This window comes from Balaenoptera musculus, chromosome 10 (assembly GCF_009873245.2).
Source record: "Balaenoptera musculus isolate JJ_BM4_2016_0621 chromosome 10, mBalMus1.pri.v3, whole genome shotgun sequence".
Classification (NCBI taxonomy): domain Eukaryota; kingdom Metazoa; phylum Chordata; class Mammalia; order Artiodactyla; family Balaenopteridae; genus Balaenoptera; species Balaenoptera musculus.
In genome coordinates, this window is record NC_045794.1 from 98,349,278 (window position 1) to 98,367,659 (window position 18,382).

At 44.5% G+C, this 18,382-nt stretch overlaps 1 protein-coding gene and 1 non-coding gene across 9 annotated transcripts in view; both read right to left on the reverse strand.

Moving 5' to 3' along the window:
* Window positions 1-18,382, reverse strand: part of PACSIN2 (protein kinase C and casein kinase substrate in neurons 2) — a 136,690-nt gene that overhangs the window by 89,670 nt on the left and 28,638 nt on the right. Inside the window, exon 1 of one of the 8 annotated variants that reach the window (XM_036864615.1) lies at window positions 48-161. The exons of 5 other annotated variants lie outside the window; for them this stretch is intronic. The gene's annotated coding sequence lies outside the window, so the exon portion shown is untranslated. Of the gene's footprint in view, window positions 1-47; window positions 162-18,382 lie in introns of those variants that run through there. 2 more of the 8 variants (XM_036864612.1, XM_036864609.1) reach the window with 2 other exon arrangements.
* LOC118902948 lies at window positions 9,476-9,582 on the reverse strand. The gene has a single exon (XR_005021658.1). It is a non-coding gene; the product is annotated as a U6 spliceosomal RNA (small nuclear RNA).

An 18,382-nucleotide genomic window follows, 5' to 3' on the forward strand; every position in this document is an offset into this window, starting at 1 on the left:
AGAAGGTCTCCCTTAAAGGAAATGCATGTTCTAAATAGCACACTCACGTTTTCCTGTCAAAGGCGGCTTCAACTGCCTAACTTGGCAGATCAGCTTCCGTACCTGCCTCCTTCCGTCCCTGCTGGTATGTCTGACCTCGGCTCCCAGCAGAATTCTCCCAGCACATTTCATCATTTCCTGTTGGCTGCCGACTCCTTGCAGCCGAGATAAGGCCATTCCCCTACACTGCTGCATTCACCCTACAGGCACCAGGTTCTCAGACCGCCGCTGCAAGCCTGCTGGGACCATCACAGAAGAGCTTTCTTTTCAGTAAGTAGCCAAACAGAAATCTCAGTATTCCATGGAAAATCAGAGAGAAAAGGACTGAGAACGAAAGTCAAATCACCCCCCAAAATCAACTTATATATAAACTAACTTACACTGTATATGATGGTCTTAGAGTCTCTTCTTGTATTTGGGATCCTCCCACTTAGGAGGAAAAAAAGACATGCTCTGTTTCTAAGGAGCCAGGAGTTAATGTGACAGGGGTTTACTTGCATGGGATAACCTTCCATTGCCCCACGTGTAAAACTCAGCTTCTCTCTGTGACTCCACACACAAGGCAAAGCAGCTTGACAGTGGGAGATGCAGGGGAAGCCTGACGCAGGCTCATGCTGGACACAGGCAGGGGACCCTGGTCTCAGCAGTGTGACTGCCTCCTAGGAACTAGGGCACTCAAATATGCAAGTGTGATTCCCTGGAAGTAAAAATCAACACAAAAACACCTTACTTCCTAGAGTTTTACAAAGAACTGAAAGTGAAGGAAAAAAAGAATAATATAACTTTAGGTGAGGAGGAAGAGATCCTATCTCCTCATTTTATTTATTTATTTTTTAAGTGTTGAGGGGTTTCCTTTTTTTAAAATATTTATTTATTTGCACCAGGTCTTAGTTGTAGCAGGTGGGCTCCTTTTAGTTGCAGCCCGCGGGCTCCTTAGTTGTGGCATGCGAACTCCTAGCTGCAGCATGCATGTGGGATCCAGTTCCCCGGCCAGGGATCGAACCTGGGGCCCCTGCATTGGGAGCACGGAGTCTTAACCACTGAGCCACCAGGGAAATCTCCCTATCTCCTCATTTTCAAATGTATGTGCCCACAAGAACATACTGTATAATTCCCATTAGATAAAGAGAAGGCACAACTCTGTGCCAAGCGAGGCCAGGACAGGGCAGAGCAGAGAGGGACAGAGCAGGAAGGGGTCACCAGGAATGCTTCTGAGCAGTGTTCTGTTTTTTGAGCTGTTATGGGTGTGGTGTATTTGTGAAAATTCATTGGTATACACACGTATAATATGCACACTTTTACGTACATATATTTATACCTGAATAAAAAGTGTTTTAAGGGGCTTTCCTGGTGGCCCAGTGGTTAAGACTCCGCGCTTCTATTGCAGGGGACAGAGGTTCCATCCCTGGTCAGAGGAGATCCCACATGCCGCAGAGCAACTAAGCCCGTGTGCCACAACTACTGAGCCTGTGCTCTAGAGCCCGCGAGCCACAACTACTGAGCCCGCGCGCCTAGAGCTCGTGCTCCGCAACAAGAGAAGTCACCGCAATGAGAAGCCCGTGCACTGCAACGAGAAGCCCGCGCACCGCAACAAAGAGGAGCCCCCGCTCACCGCAACTAGAGAAAGCCTGCGCACAGCAACGAAGACCCAACGCAATCAAAGATAAATAAATAAAATTGATTCTTCAAGGAAAAAAAAAAATCTCGGTTTAGAAATTCCCTAATGGAAAAACACCAATAAAGCAAAGACCATATCAACAAAAGCCTCAATTATTTGACATGTGATTATCATTCACACTACTCAGAAAATTATGATACCACTTTCCCCGCACTCTCCCCACGAAGTCAACCCAATGCAGACTTCACCGTCCTCTGCCGCCAGCCTAGTTAAGTCAGTTACACCCTTACAGAGGTGCACACGCCACAGCAGCATCCTCTGTTCTGCAGGGAGGCTGGCCACTTCATCCCAGGGTTTGCTGCGGGACAGACAGGATCAGGAACTGAAGGTCTAATGGCCCTAAAGGTCATTTTGTCCAGTGGTGGACACTATGGCTGGAAAAGGTTGAGCAACAAGTCAAAAGGCTTGTTGAGTACCAAGACAGGCTTTCTAAAACCAATGGCATGGCAGTTCTCTTTCAGAGTACGTGCTTTAACTAAGCTTAAGCAGCATAAAAATATGGTCACCAAAGCCTTTGTCTGGGGGTATTCTCTTCCACTAAGAAGGAATACACACCTGAGTTGTTCTAGCAAAGCAAGCTGATTGTCTACCTCTCCTTGCTATCAGCTAGCATGACAGAAAACTCTTCTTTTCCCCAGATCCCCACTTAGCGCTCTTGGTTATGGGAGGGACAATCACAGCAAGGTTTAAGAGGCTCATGCTCTTTATTTTTTTTAAAATCCAACAAACAAAGGCTGCTCAATAAACATTTATATAGTGCTTACTTTATTTATGGTCAATCATGAAAATAACCCTATGAGGGTAAGTACTGTTACCTCCTCCATTTTCCAGGTGAGATAACTGAGGCACAGAGAAGTTATATTACTTGCCCTGTGTCCTGGAGCTGGTTCATGGCGAGGGCCAGGAATGAACCCCATGCAGTCAGCCTCCAAAGCCCAGCTGTTAACCACTACACCACACTGCCTCTCCATCTTGGCTTCCCTAAAGAATCAGAACTGGGTCTTGGATACAGCTGCTGCTTAATAAAAATTGTATATGAACTGAATTAAGAACGCAGATAGCAGTAGGACTATGAAGTAGCGAGACCAGCTTTCCAGCGTGGCCAGGGCACTTTCTCCCTCCTCATAACTTCAGCCACATCTCACCAGTGGATGCCTGGCAGGAGGCAAGCTCTCCTGGCCCTCTGGCAGCTCTCCCATCCTGGGGCAGGGGTGCAGCCCCTGGAGGTGGTGCTGGGACAGAAACACTGCTCCAGGGAAACCCACCTGCTAACTTCTAGCATGTGGGGCCTAAACTGGTATTTCCAGTTCCAAACTGGTTTGTCACCAGACTTGAAACCATTGGGCATTCATTCAACAAACATCAGTGCCAGGCACAGTGCTTAGGGCCTCGGGGCCCCATGACTGAAAAGCCAAGGTCCCTTCCCTGCATTTCTCACAGTTTATGGTCATGGCAGAAGTGTAAATAAATTAAAATGGCACGAGCTGATAAATGCTAGAACCAACGTGCCCCAAGGGTTGAGGGAACAGCGTGAAGGGAGCAGTGACCCAGGGTGGGAAGGCTTCACAAAGCAGGGGACACAAGTGGGCTCTCCAAAAGCTTGCCACCAACCTACTAAACCATGTGGATTAAGGCAGAAAAAAAATTCAGAAGCAGAGAGTCCAGCAAATTAGCTAAAGACTGCCAGGGTCATCCATTACCTCAGTCATCGTTACCAGTGCACAACAGCAGGGGGATTCAAGTGAACAGCAGTTAACCTAGCAGAACTCACAGACATCAGGACAGCGTCTGACCACGCTACCTCTTCTATCTGATACCTTTGTTATATGACTGTCACGTGGTGAAAATGGCTGCCTCTACCGAGCTCTTTTAAAAGATCCCATAAGATAGGTACTACTAGTCCCCTTTTACAGAAGGGAAACCAGCACAGAGAAGTTAAGTGACCTGCCCAAGGTCACCCAGCTAATAACAGCAGAATGGGGATTCAAACTCAGGTTCACCTGATACTTCAAAGCCCATCCTCTTTCTGCCACACTCTTATGCCCCCCATGGAACTAGAGCTGTGAAGCAAACTAGGATATTTAGCAACAGGTCATGTCATATGGGGAAAGAGTAAAATTTCTATGATGTCAATTTCCCCCCATTCCTCTATTGGTCTGTCCTTGCTCTAATACCACACTTTAAAAAAAAATAGCTTTATTGAGATATAATTCACATACCATACAATTCAGCCATTTAAAGTGTACAATTCAATGGTTTTTAGTATATTCACAGATATGGCAACCATCACCCCAATTTTAGGACATTTTCATCATCTCTAAAAGAAACCCTGTACTCTTTAGCTATCGCCCCTCTCCCTACCCCACCATGCCTTCCCCCAGCCCTAAGCAACCACTGCCTCTTACAAGGTGATTCTTTCTGTGTTTCTTTGTTTGTTTGTTTTTTGGCCACACCACAGGGATCTTAGTTCCCCAATCAGGGACCGAACCCGTGCCCACTGCAGTGGAAGTGCGTAGTCCCAACCCCTGGACCGCCAGGGAAGTCCCACAAGGTGATTCTTAAAGAGGTTATGGGCACGCAGTAATTGGGTTGTTAATAAAACAGTGCAAATTGCAGTTCTGTGCTTTATTCCTCCCAACTGGGCTAAAGCTAACAGCTGAGCCAGGACAGAGCCGGACAAGAGCCAGACGACTCAGAGGCAGAGGCTGGGGTGGGAGGCGGGGGTGCCTGGCGGCCCCATGCTACATGTGCTCCACGGTTCACATGTCTCGGAACTTAGCAAGCCCTAAATGCAGAGCCAAGCGGCCTAGCGCCAGCAGGGATGGCACAAGTCATGCAAAAGCCCTAGAAGAGCCTCTCTAGTCACAAGACCTTAAACCATTCGGAATGCCCATCCCCCCATCTCCAGAAAGACAAACACCAAGATCATATCGGCTGCCACAAGCTAAGGGTCACCAGAATAGTGTTGCTCTGAGAAGCCAAACCACTTAAGGACTAACAAGACTCAAGGCTCTGATGAAAAGGTGACACCCCTAAAATCTCGGTTTGTTTATTTGCTCTTCCTCTCAGCCTTCCTCAAGTGCTGAGGAAAGCTGGGGGAAGAGGGTATTACAAACAGACTATGCGTATACTCCTGCAGAGCCCTGATTTCTCTGCCACACTTCTCCATACAGGACATCAAAAAACAACCGTGTGCAGCATCATCGACACGCAGTGGAAAACTACTTGGCGCTTAAAAGGAATGAGCCACTGACAGAAGTAACATGAGGGAAACACAGAAACATCATGGTGAGCAAAAGAAGCCAGATGCAAAAGATACACACCGTGTGTCTCATATTTACATGAAATTCTAAACCAGGCAAAACTCACCTAGGGTGACAGATCAATGTATGCCTGGGGCTGGGGACAGGGGGGCTGACTGCACGGGGGCACAAGGAACTTTTTGAAATGATGGAAATGTTCTATGTCTTGATTAGGACAGTGGCTACACAGGCGTATCTATTTGTCAAAGCCTCTAAATGAGGGCATTCAGTTGTATGTTAATTAATATCTCAGTAAAGAGAAAAGGGAGGGGAGGAGGGGGAGAAGACAGGACAGGAGAGAAGAAGAAGAAAGAAAAAGAGGAGGAAAGGAGCCCTCTGCAGAACTTGAAAAACAGAACTTTCTCCTGCTCCCAGCATCTGCATCAGCGGTACAACAGCGACTGACGTTCACCAGGAATTGAACTTCAAGGTCCTCTGGTTCAAAGGCCAAATGAAATAAGTTCTGTGTAATGTTAGCACTAAGTATATTTTATTAGGTCTCAATTCTTAGAATAATTGATCCTCTAACACACACAAATGATTCTGATGAGCCCGAATGGTCCACTTTCTAACCAGATTAGCTCAGTTCTCTCCATCATCACTGCAGTAAAATTTGATAATGCCAGTCAGCAACTTAGAAATGGCAGCTCTCAGTGACAAGTTTCAATAGTTGACAGTCAGTAAATAAGTAAAATCTAAGAACGATAATTACAGGTATTAGCTTTTCCTTTTTTTTTTAATTGATAAGTAAATCTTAAATTCTAGAAACCTATCATGTTCATAAATGGGTTATGTAAAAACATTCTGATCTTTTTGTTGTTTTTGTTTTTTGGTTGGGGAGAGGGTAGTGGCTATGTTCGAATCTTACTGGTTAGCCTTTCATATTTTTCATGAACCAAGACATAAACAGAGCCATCTTACCTTTACTCTTCTCACATAATGTACATAAAAAGGAATAAACAAAGCCAAATTTCTATCACTCTCTATCAAAGAAGTTGCCAGGGACAAGCTAAGTACCAGTTCTATCTTTGGCAAAGTTAAAATTAAAAAAAGGTTAAAACCTTTTATATAAGCTTCTTTGCTTCTCTGACACTTGCTCAAAGCTTAAAAAAAAAAAAAAAAAGAGAAAGAAAATATGAAGCCAGGCTAATTAAAGCAGAAAGCCCAATTAAGAAAAACTTCAAAGCACCAATGTGATAGAAAAAAACACGTTAATTTCTTTCCTTATGCATTTTATAAAATGCCAGCATGACAAGCAACACCTGGAATTCTAACACAACATCTCAGTGGTTAGGATGTCATACAGCTCCTGCCGCTGCCTCCCAGTCCCAGGAACAGCTCGAGCCTTCTTTGGGCAACACACCCAACGAAGAAGGTCTGAATTCAAAAAAAGAGTGGTGAGCAGAGTTTGTGGTGAGTTTTGGCATATTTTCAGGAATAGAGTTAAAGATATGCTGTGCTAATGTTTTATTAGGGGCTTATTGGTGTCATTTCCCCCCTCATTTATTTACATGTACGCTCTCTCTGCTAGACTCTGGAAGTCACAAGCTAAATAATTCACCACACTTTTCCTTAAGCAGCTTAGAGTTCAGTAGGGTAGACAGACAAGCCCCCAGAGGACCACACAGTGTGACAAGTGCTACGTAATAGACCTAAGCAGGAGTGAAGGGGGTTTGGGGGTGGGAGGCTGGGAAGAGATGTGGGAAGACTCCCCAGGAGAGGGGACCCTGAGCTGAGTCAGGTAAGAAGGGGTTGTGTCACTCTGCACCTCTGGCTATGGCTTCCTCTTCCCCAGGGGAGAGGGCAGGGCACCATATGAAAGCTCCAACTTCACTGACCAGTGCCTTTCATTAAGGGCATGTGAACTAAAATGTTGCCTGCCATATCAGTAAACAAAGGATGTTACAGCCATCAAGCCACCACATTACAGCGGCCCGACGGTGAGCCCTGAAGGAACTCAGGATAGAAACAAGATGCCCACCATCTAGCAGTCAATTGCCTCAGCCAACCCCGATGGTGCACCCTGAGGAGACTCAGGATGAGAAAGCACAGGATGCTGGCCCCATGTAGCTGACGTGCATATCAAAGGAATGATTTCAGTGAGCCCAGACTCTTGCATCTTCCCATACATAGAAAAGTGCTAAATTCCTTAACTTGAGATATCTGGTTTTCTTTTATTAACAGTAACCCTTTGATGTTCGGACTACCTGGTCTTTTGTTACAAAAACTCCTATATATCCTGGCTCCCCACTGTGCCTCTTTGGAACAGTTTCTCAGCATTATCTGAGAAGCTGTGTCCCAAGCGTGAAGTTCTCAGAATGTCCACCAAATAAAACATAACTCTCAACTTTTAGGTTGTGCATTTTTTTTCGGTCAACAGGCAGAATCACCCAACTTAAGGCTGCCAACTTTATTCTGTCCACTAAGGACGTTAAGAAAAGAGAAAACCTAGCACTTAGCATTATTCCATTTCAAAGGCATTTTAATAATTTTAAAAAGGTATTTTAACACTAAAATGTGGGTCATACAACTTCAGAATAAACGAAAAGCCTCAAACTAAGTGTCTTTAGCTTAAACAATGATTATACTGTTGATATTTTAGCGGCACAGCAGTAAAAATACCATCATAAACTTGTGTTTGGAAACCCTGCAAACAGAGGATAAAATTAGGGACTGTTTTATGACATTTTATATACATTTGCCAGGATCTTTACATACAATGATTCTACACTTCATGATAGCCCTACAAGGTGGGAGTACTGTCCCTATTTTTCAGATGAGGAAACTACGGCCCACGGGGCAGTGGCTGTGCATGGTCAGAACTGCTACACTTGGTTCCCTCTGACAGCGGAGCCTGTCCTGGGCCCCACAAACACTGAGTAGGAGCGTTCTAGGTGACCTCTGAGGTCCTTATCAGATACTAAACATCTATTTTATTGCTGTTGCTTTGGGGATAGCAAAGGAAGCCACCTTTTACTTATTTATTTATTTTTGATAGTCCCAAACAACCAACTCAAATCCTTTGTGAAACCAGGAGAGGTATAAATATGTAAATAAATGAACGTGATCCCAAGCACTCCAGAATGCTACCATTACCTTCTCCTTTCTCCTTCCCCATTTTGGACCTGTGCTAGGGATAAGATGGGAAAGATGGAAAAGATCAAGAACCCCATGTGCCAAGAAGCTGGAAACATTTGAACTTTTATTCAAGATTTTCAATCCTGTACTTCAATTTGGCATGTAATAAGAATACATTAAGTGTTTAATAAATGAATGAATCTAAAGCTCGCAGGCACTGTTGAGTGTTATAGAAAGTCAACTTAAAAGACATGGTCTCTAACCTCTAAAAGCTTCCATTCTCAGTCTGAAATATGACTATAAATATAATACAAACTTAGAAGTGTATCTTGTTTTACAAACTTTACGTTTTTCTTCTACTTTCACCATTTAAAATGGAAGTCTACTATACGAAACAGTCTTTTAACACAATGTTCCCAGTCATACTCTGGCACAGGTCACGATCCTGCCGTGTGAGGACACAGGCCAGGTAACCATTGGAGGCAGGTCCCCTACAGGGCCATCCACAGACTTCTGCGTGAGAAAAGCAGCACTGAGTGGGGGCAGAGGTGAGCAGATGCAGGATCTTGGCCAGTCTGTAAGCTTCCTGTGCCTCTACCTGTAACATGAAGACGGCCTCAATAACCACCTCAGGGCTTGGGGAGACTGAGTGAGATAAGGTACACGTAGTGTGTTTTTCAATGGTAGCCATGGAGATCACCTCCTGATGACAGAACTGGACGCTCCAGAGGATGCTGGTCACAACTAAAGTCAGGGAAGGGTCAAAGGGGCCTCTCCAAGAGTAGGGCTGAAACACAAGAGGCACATACTCAGGCAGCAGCAGCATAAGGTTAACCCCCAGGAAATTCAGAGAGTAGGCAATCAGTAAATGTCGGAAAATCAGTGAATCAATGCCATAACAATCCAAATGGAAACGAACTCACAATGACCACAGGAATGGAGTATGGATACGGAGAGGCTGGTTCAGAAGGTCTCATTAAGGAAGATAAAGTGAGGGAACCCTGCCAAGAGGCTGACCGGGCTGAGCACCTGGCGGGAGTCACAGGGAGAAAGCAAGCCACTCAGCCTGGCAGTGGTCACTTTGCATTTGTGACAGGTGACCCATCCTAAGATGAGGGACATGTATCTCCCATGTGTGAAACTAAGCTAAAGACGGACAGGTTACAAAACAGTTTAAATATTATGACCCCATTTGTTTTGCTTTGTTTTGTTTTTAAAGTTGCTATCCTTTAATCATACCAAAAAGTTAGCCCTAATTTGATAAAATATCAAACAGAAAAACTGATTAATCTCATTGATATCTTATAGGCAGAGATGCTATTGAAAATGTCCAGCATTTGACAGGCAAAGGGGATGAAGCACATAATAACAGATTTGAAAAAATATGGAACGCTTCACGAATTTGCATGTCATCCTTGCACAGGGGCCATGCTAATCTTCTCTGTATCATTCCAATTTTAGTATATGTGCTGCCGAAGCGAGCACCCCCGTTTGTTTTTAAAAATCACATTTGTGTGTGTGACTTTAACAATCTGGAGAAGTGTACATCTAGGTATTGACAGTGATTTTCTCTTTTGAAAACCTATATTTGTACTTTACAAAGTACATGTACTGATTTTATAATGAAAAAATAAATGAGTTCCTTTAGGAGTTTTTAAAACCAGAGAGACGATGCCAAGGCTGGGTTCAAAAGGGCTGTCCAGATCCCCACTACTGAGAGGGGGTTCAGGACCACAACTCGCAGAAGTCCTCTGTAAACCGAAAGATACAGGGAGGTCACGGGCAAACCCCTGCCTGCAGGGCATGTCACCTCCTGCAGCTGGCTTCACCAATTGTGCAATATTTCTTGGGGGAAAGAGGAGGGACGGGATTCCTGAGCACTCCACAAAATTTATTCCATAAAGTCTGAGATTTTACAAACCATTTCTGTAAAGAAACACAAGTTCCAGGAAGAGTTAAGACTCTCCAGCTGCGCTGAAAAGCAGCAGGTGCTGGCCCCAGCCTCAAGCCAGAAATCTCATCCACAGTGTGGAAGTTCTTTAAAACCTCCACATCACATGAATTAATTCCATGCAGAGGCAGGTCTAAGGGAGACAATCTGGTATATAATCAAGTCTCAGTTTGCTGGATGAAGAGAACCAAGTGAAAGGCCCCATCCCTAGCGCCATCCACACACAGGCAAGGACGAGACTTAGGCTCTCAACAGCCAGACCGCCCCTTCCCTAAGAGGGGACAGTGCCTCTGACAGCTCACATGACTGGTGACCACCAAACGCATTCAATTAACACACACACACAAAGCTGTCATAAAGGCCTGAAACAGGTAAGAAGAGACAAACCTACACACCAGGAGTAGGGCTGGGGGTAACTGTATAAACAGTCACAAGTTAGTACTAACTTCCAGAGCCAACATCTTCTTAAAGTGTGACACCACCAAGTGTGCTTATTATACATCATGACAATGTTCACTTTTACAACTCATAACTCGGTGACTGTGTTTGCAGGTTAACTGAGGGAGCACAAAGACAGCAAGTTTATCCAGATCCTGGGTCACTTTGTGCTTGTTCCCTCAGTATACCCTTCACAATCCACTCACAATCCCCCACCTATTAGAAAGTGTCTTGGGGTTCAGGAGGAGGGGCTAGGATCTTTAAATGGAATCAGTATTTCTCTACTACATTCACTGAAAGACCAGACTCACAATTTGTAAGGTCAAATTGCTGCACGTATAAGAAATAGGCCGCATCCAAATTCATTAGATTCAAATGTTCTTTACAGTAAATTTGTGACAATAGTCAAGATTTTCTTTCTATTCCATAAATATATTCCAACTAAGTTGTAACCTCATTTTAATTGGAATTATTGTCTGATGGCACACTAATGATTTTTCTTCTTCAAAGATGTTAAGAAATATTATTACATAGTTATTAGCAGTACCACTTAACATTGGTTTAGATGCAAGTTTTTCTTCCTATCCGGGCCTTGAAGAGGAAACAAATACATTTAAGATGAGTAACAGCCTGAACAACTCTGGCAACAATCAACATCATAACACCTACACTATCAAAAACAACCTGGGATTCATTATAGCTGTAGATTGGAAATGTTTTTCTCTCTCTCTTTTTTAGATTTATTTATTTATTTATTGTGGCTGCGTGGGGTCTTTGTTGCTGCATGCGGGCTTCCCCTAGTTGCAGTGAGCCAGGGCTACTCTTCATTGCGGTGCACAGGCTTCTCATTGGGGTGGCTTCTCTTTGTTGTGGAGCACGGGCTCTAGGCACGCAGGCTTCAGTAGTTGTGGCACGTGGGCTCAGTAGTTGTGGCTTGTGGGCTCCAGAGCGCAGGCTCAGTAGTTGTGGCACACAGGCTTAGTTGCTCCATGGCATGTGGGATCTTCCCGGACCAGGGCTCGAACCCATGTCCCCTGCGTTGGCAGGCGGATTCTTAACCACTGCGCCACCAAGGCAGCCCTTTCTCTTTATTTTTTATCGAAAATGTTAAACATATAAAAAAGAGAGACTAGAACAATGACCCCTAGTTTCAACAATTATCAACACATGGCCAATCTTGTTCCACCTATGATTATGAAAATTGTTAAATGCTCACAGAAGCATGCAACTCAAATACATCTTTACTTGACCCTGCAGGTCCACAGCACGCATCCTCATGCTGGGAAGAGGCACAAAGCAAGAAGAGCAGGGGCCTTGGCCTGAAAGGACTAGCAGCCCAGTGGGGAACCAGAGCCACATAAAACATGTATAAAATCAAGGAATAAAAATACTAAGCCTGCAAGGTGAACCTCTGCAGTGATAAGCCATGCTGACGTCACTGTACTCCCTGATACGATACAATGAGGACAGCACTTCACCTCTGCATATTCTTCACCCAAACTCATCAGGCCAGTCTAACAATGTGAAAAACACCAGGCAAACCCATACTGAGGGCCATTCCACAAAATATCTGACTAGCACTCTTCAAAACTGTCAAGGTCATGAAAAATAAGGAAAGACAGAAAGTGTCACAGATGGAGGAGACTAAGGAGCCATGAGGACTAAATGCAATGTGATATCCTGGACTGGATCCTGGAACAGACCGAGAACCTCACTAGGGAAACTAGTGAAATCCAAGTAAAGCCTGTAGTTTATTTAATAACACTGTCCAATGTTAATTTCTTAATTCTGACAAATGTGTCATGTTTAGGTTGTTAACATTAGGGAAAACTGGGTGAAAGGTACATGAAGAATCTCTGTTTTATCTTTGCAACTTTACTGTATATCTAAAATTTTTTCCAAAATAAAGTTTATTACAAAAATAATAATATAAAAAATTTAACTGGCTAATGAATATTCATCATATCCTTCACAAGAAGGAGTCAGTGACAATGTAGTTTTCATTTCAAAATTCAGCCTGGGAAGATGAAACCTAAAGAAACAAAGCAATTTGTTAAGAAGTCTCAAAGAAAGTAAGCACCTTGAAATGAAGGCAGGGCCCTCGGCCACACCAGGTGATTGGTGGCAGCACACCACTGGGGAACCTGTGACTGTGATAATGAACTGGGCTGACAGCCAGAAGTGACTTCCTAACCTTGAGGCTGCCCCTGACTGGTCTCCCGCCCCACCCAGAGCAGTGCTGGTCAGGCGCCAACCCAGTCTCCTTGTACCACCCTAAGCTGCCCCCAGCCTCCCCCCAGTCCTCTCCCCCCGAGCCCACCCTCACAGCACCAGCACCTCTCTTCATTCACTCAGCAATCTCTGAGGGGCTGCAGGTTACCACTAAGCTGAAAGCAATAAAAGGAGGCAGTATTACAAGCCACTACATAATAATTCATTTTAAAAAAATAGTAGTTTATCTAGAGCAAAGATGACCTGTGATCAGAACTGTGCACCAGAAGACCTGAAGCTGCAGCCCTGAACAAGGGAGGGGCTGGACGCAGCAGCAGCGGCAGCACCCTACCTTCAGTCTCTCTGACCTGGAGACCACGCGTGGAACAACCGAGCCTACGAGCGCTCACTCGTGCTTCTACATAGCTTTGTACGTGCTTCTTTATAACAGCACCATCCTCCATTTGAAACAGGACACAATTCTAGGAATGAAAGTACAGACTGGATTTTCAAACTAAGAACAGCATGTGGGGATTTCATTCATTCTGAAGCAGATTTAAGATGACTTTTGTGGCTGGGAGCAATGCAAAAGTAAACACCCGTGGCAGAGCAGCCGGATGTCTGCCTTCGCGCAGAAGCAAACGTGTCTTGCGCTTGAATGTCAGCCCAAATAAGAACTTATATGAAATATTCCTGCCCAAAATGCCCTGCAACAAAATTACTGAAAGACAAAGAGAGGAAACCAGCACTGATGTTTTAAAAATAATCTTAAAATAAGATGACAATCTAAAAAAGTTGTACTTGTTCTCCATAACAATTTGAAAATGAACACAATCTGCCATGTTTCTCATCGATGAGGCAATCCCTCCTCAGCAACTTCATTATTTCTGCTTATCCAGTAATTGAAGAGCGTCTTACAAAATGCAAGTCAAAACTCCCCCAGTGCCCTGAAGTATGCAACTAGGAATCTGGCCAAGACTGTCACTGCTCAACAGCCCTCCACTGAGGCTTCACCCTTTAACGTCACATTAAGAAAAAGGCTACATGTGCTTCCCCCATTCATTTTTTTAATGTTTTCTTAAACTAGAAACTTTCCAAATACGCCTTGGACTCTTTACACATTTGTCAGTTTTGCACAGTTCATGGGAAAGCTCTCAGGCCACACGGCCTGTGGATCCAGCAGGTTTGACAAGCCCCGCACCAGTGCCAGGCGTGGTCCCCTTCCCCAGATAGCCGGTGGGATGGGTGTTCCCCTCTCTGAGCTGCTGTGGAAGCAGGTTGTTGTACTCCATCCAATCTTAGGCCTGTGCCTGTCCCCCCCTCCTCCCTTCCCCATCCTGTCTCACTGCCCTCGTTTCCTTGGCACCTAGGACAGGGCTTAGTACCTAGGGGCACAGCATATACCAAAAGAAGAAAGGAAAAAAAAAAAAAATCCATGAGAGAAATGGCAGCTTCGCCCTTGGGCATGTACAGCTCAGGTGTGAATGCCAAGACTCAGGAATAGAAGTGCACCTCAACTCGAAGCCTAGAACAAATCCCAGCTCACAACCTACCGGCTGTGGCCTCACAAAGTGATTTCACTCTGAGTCTCAGTTTCCTCGACTGTAAAAAGACCAGCCCCTCCCACCCCTTTTCTTTCTCTCTCCATCCCAGACCAACACAAGGTAGCCAGGTGGAGCAAGCGTGTCTGCTCTACGGAAGCAGCTGACCTTTGCGGAGTCTGTGCCAAAGCCTGGAACACAGTCAGGGAAAGTCAGCACGTCCCCCGGCTAGCGCGGCATCTGATGCGCGCACCATATCCTCCGGACCTGTTACAAATGCTGAGCACACTCGACCCCAGAGGCCGCAAGTCTACTCCTATATAAACCTTAGAGAAATGAGTGCGCCAGGAGACCTGTACAAAGAAGGTTCATAACCACAGTACTCCTACTGGTCAAAAAAAATGGAAGCAACGCAATATCTGCTGACAGGAGGATGATAAATTGTGGTCTATGCATGTGATGGTTAAGTTTACGTGTCACGAAATACCCAGATACTTCATCAAACATTATTCTGGGTGTTTCTGCAAGGGTGTTTTCTGATAAGATTAACATTTTAATTGGTAAAATAGATTGCCCTCCAAAATGTTGGCGAGCCCCAATCCAATCACTTGAAGGCCTGGACAGAACCAAAAAGCCAACCCTCCCCAAGTAAGAGGGAATTCTCCACCTGTCAGCCTTCAGTCTTCATTTGCACCATCAACTCTCCCGGGTCCCTAGGCTGCCAGCCTTTGCAGGGAACTGGAACTGCACTACCGGCTCTCCTGGGCTCGAGCCTGTGCTGAGTTGAGTTTGCTAGTCTCCATAATCACGTGAGCCAATTCCTCAAAATAAATCTCTTTCTGTACATATATAGATCCTATCGCTTCTCTTTCTCTGGAGAACCCTAATACAATATACACGGTGGAATATTATTCAGTAGTAAAAATGAAATTCGCAGATTACTTGATTCCCTTTTGATACAGCTCATAAAAACTGAATATATTATTTATAGACACATATATATGTGTGTAAGTGTTCTCTGTTTTAAAAAAGCAAGAGAATGATCAAATATCCTGGAATACCTTTGCCCCTGGCAGGAAGCCCCAACCAAGAGCCTCCCTGTGGTGCACAATGGTTTCAAGCTGGGAGGCTGGTTTTGAGGTTTTTATAATTATGCTTCGAAACTTACATATCCATCACCGATTGTTTACATAAATTTTAAGCTAATAAAGCATTTCTAAACTAGAGGCAAAAAAGAAAAGTGCTACAAGAAAGACCCAAGGAAAAAAACACAGGTGTTCAACAAATGCCAGGCCAAAATCAGACCAATGCTGAGACCCGCCCCTCCCACCAAGGCTTTCCAGGCCAGTCTGGAAGGTCTAATCTGACCTGTACCCCTCCAGGGTTCAGATCATTCAGGCCTTCCCTCCCTCTCTCATGTTGAGAACATTGGTCCACTTATTTTGCATGCGGAAGAGGAAGGGGAAGGTTAGAAATTACGACTGGGCTAATTCCTTGCAGAGAGAAAACAGAACCATGTGCACCTGCGAGGCTAAGCCACCTGCTGCTGACCCTCGGTGCCCTAGATGTCATACTTGGTTCCCAGTGCTCCTACTACTACAACAAAACTGCTCCCCTGGCCATTTAGAGGTGGCTTGTTACTTTCTGCAATCCTCTTCCCCCCTTGACCCCAGGGATTTATTCCTGGTTCCTGCAGGGTGAGGGCAGAAGCCACACCCACGGTGCAATGGGAAGGGCAGGCCTTAGGGACAGGTGGTCATGTGCTCCAGACAGAAGAGAAACACAGGGCCAGCTCAGGCTGGACAGACACTGCCACAGCGGCTCCTCTGGCCCCTCTCTCCACAAGCCTGCCAAGTCCACAGGATCATCTGGGGATTCATAGATGTGAGGGAAGAGTGCTGCATGCAGGCCTCCCCGTCATGCCTAGAGTTTAATTAAATGGCCACTTAACGTGCTCACTGCTGAGTTCTGGTAAGTATTTCTGTACTCGCTCTATGACCACTTTTCTTAAGATTTTTATTAGGATTAGCTGCAGAATTTTATTATATGCCTTCCAACCATCTGCTGATTTAGTCAACGTAGGTTTTCTTTTTGTGAAGTGAATTGTTATGCATGACATTTAATTGAGCACTTACTATGCACCAAGCCCTGCTCTAACCACTTTACATGTAATATCCCATTTAGTCCTGACACCAACTCTGTACGATGGCACTCTTCTTGTCCTGCTAATTTTACAGATGAGGAGATTGAAGCTCAGGGAGATTAAACAATTTGGCCAAAGTCAGAGTTAGTACATGGCAGGACTGTGATACACTATATGCTCTAAGCCCTGGGCCACAGCTTTCTCCAGCTGACACAATTCCTCACATGAGGCTACCCTTGTACTTCTGGAATAAACCTTGCTTGGTCATGGAGAATTAATCTTTTACTACACTACTGTATTCAAGTTATTGTTTTACTTAGAAACATATTTAGAAATGTTGCAGATATATATATATAAACATATATATGCACACACACATAGGAAATTGGTCTATAGCTTTCTCTAGATAATAGATGGAACAGGAAATAGGAAACCTAAACACTATAAAGAGATAAGCATATTTGACTACATAAAAATCTTCAAATTTTATGGAAAAAGACATCTAAACAAAGGAAAAACAAATCATAGAAACAGTAGCCAGGGGGATTGTTGTATCTGCAATACTAACAACAAAGGATTTATAGCCCAATATACAAAACCTCCTAAAAACTGAAAAGAAAAACAATTCAATGCCGGGGTGGGGGTTGGCGGGGGGGACGACAAAAAGCATGTACATAGAATTCACACAAGAAGAAGAAATACTAATGGCCAATAAACATGTGAAGTGATGCTCAACTTCACTAGTACTCAGGAAAATATAAATTAAAATAACAATGGGAGGGAACTCCCTGGCAGTCCAGTGGTTAGGACTTGGCGCTTTCACTGCCCGGCCAGATTTGATCCCTGGTCAAAAAAAAAAACCAAATAAAAACAATGGGATATGAATTTTACCCATCACATTAGGAAAAAAAACATCTAGTGCTGGTGGAAATGCCCAGTAAATGGTGTCCTCATACACTGTTGGTGTATGTCCTACAAAAAGGCTGAAGCTATTCAATCTGGCCTAACTTCCAGAAACTACTGACCTGGAGAGATACCCAGAGTATAGCATTCATTCATTCACTCAACAATAAACACCTACCACATGCAGAGCACTTTGTTAGATCTTTGTTCTGAGAGAGCTTAAAATCAGGAGCGTAAAAGCTAAAGGGAGGTGAAAACAGCAAGTTGCTGAGTGATGCCTACAGTATTACTCCTTTTATTAAAACACACACTGATGTTTGTGAGAGCCTGGAGGAAGTTGTGAAGGCTCTGCTACACTGAAGTGGTCAACGCTCTTTCATCTCAGACTGTTGGTGTTGGAGGTTTATTACCATCTTGCTGTGCATACATCTTTTTTGTTTCGCTTGGCATGAGCATATAGCAAAAAATACAATAACCTGTAACTTTGAGAAATCTAATAAAGAATATTGCAAACAGCTGTCATTGCACACAACAAAGAAGAGCACAAGGTCCACATCAAGTTGGCGGCAGAGCCAAGAGTCCACCCTCTGTCCGGCTGACTGACCGCAAAGCTGGGCTCTTCACTCCAGATGATACCGTTTCTCCTCACTTGAGTTCACCCACCCACACAGGGCAGAACTCAGGAAGGCTGCTATGCTCATGCGGGCAGTAAGTTTCGGGAGGCAGTCTGGCAACATTTCTTGAATTCATAAGAATCACATATTTCTTGAGCTCCTATGGGTGATGTGCTATGTTTTTTTGCCTCTAGAAGCTCAGGTGGACTCACTGGAGATAATACAAAAGTGCATTTGCTATCAGGATGCATCCTGGCCTTTGGTTAATGTGTTATCCATTTCATGGGCACTCTACAAAGCGTTTCCCAACAGGCTGCTCTTTGTCCAGCACCCATTCCTCCTCCTTCTGGCAACAACATTCCAACTGGGCTTTGAGGAATCCCCCACCCCCTGGAAACAATCTCCTCCCCAGCTCCTCTGCAGGGTCCCTCTGGGTCTGTGAAGCTACCTTACCCAACGTCTCCCAAGGAAGTGCTTTTATGCT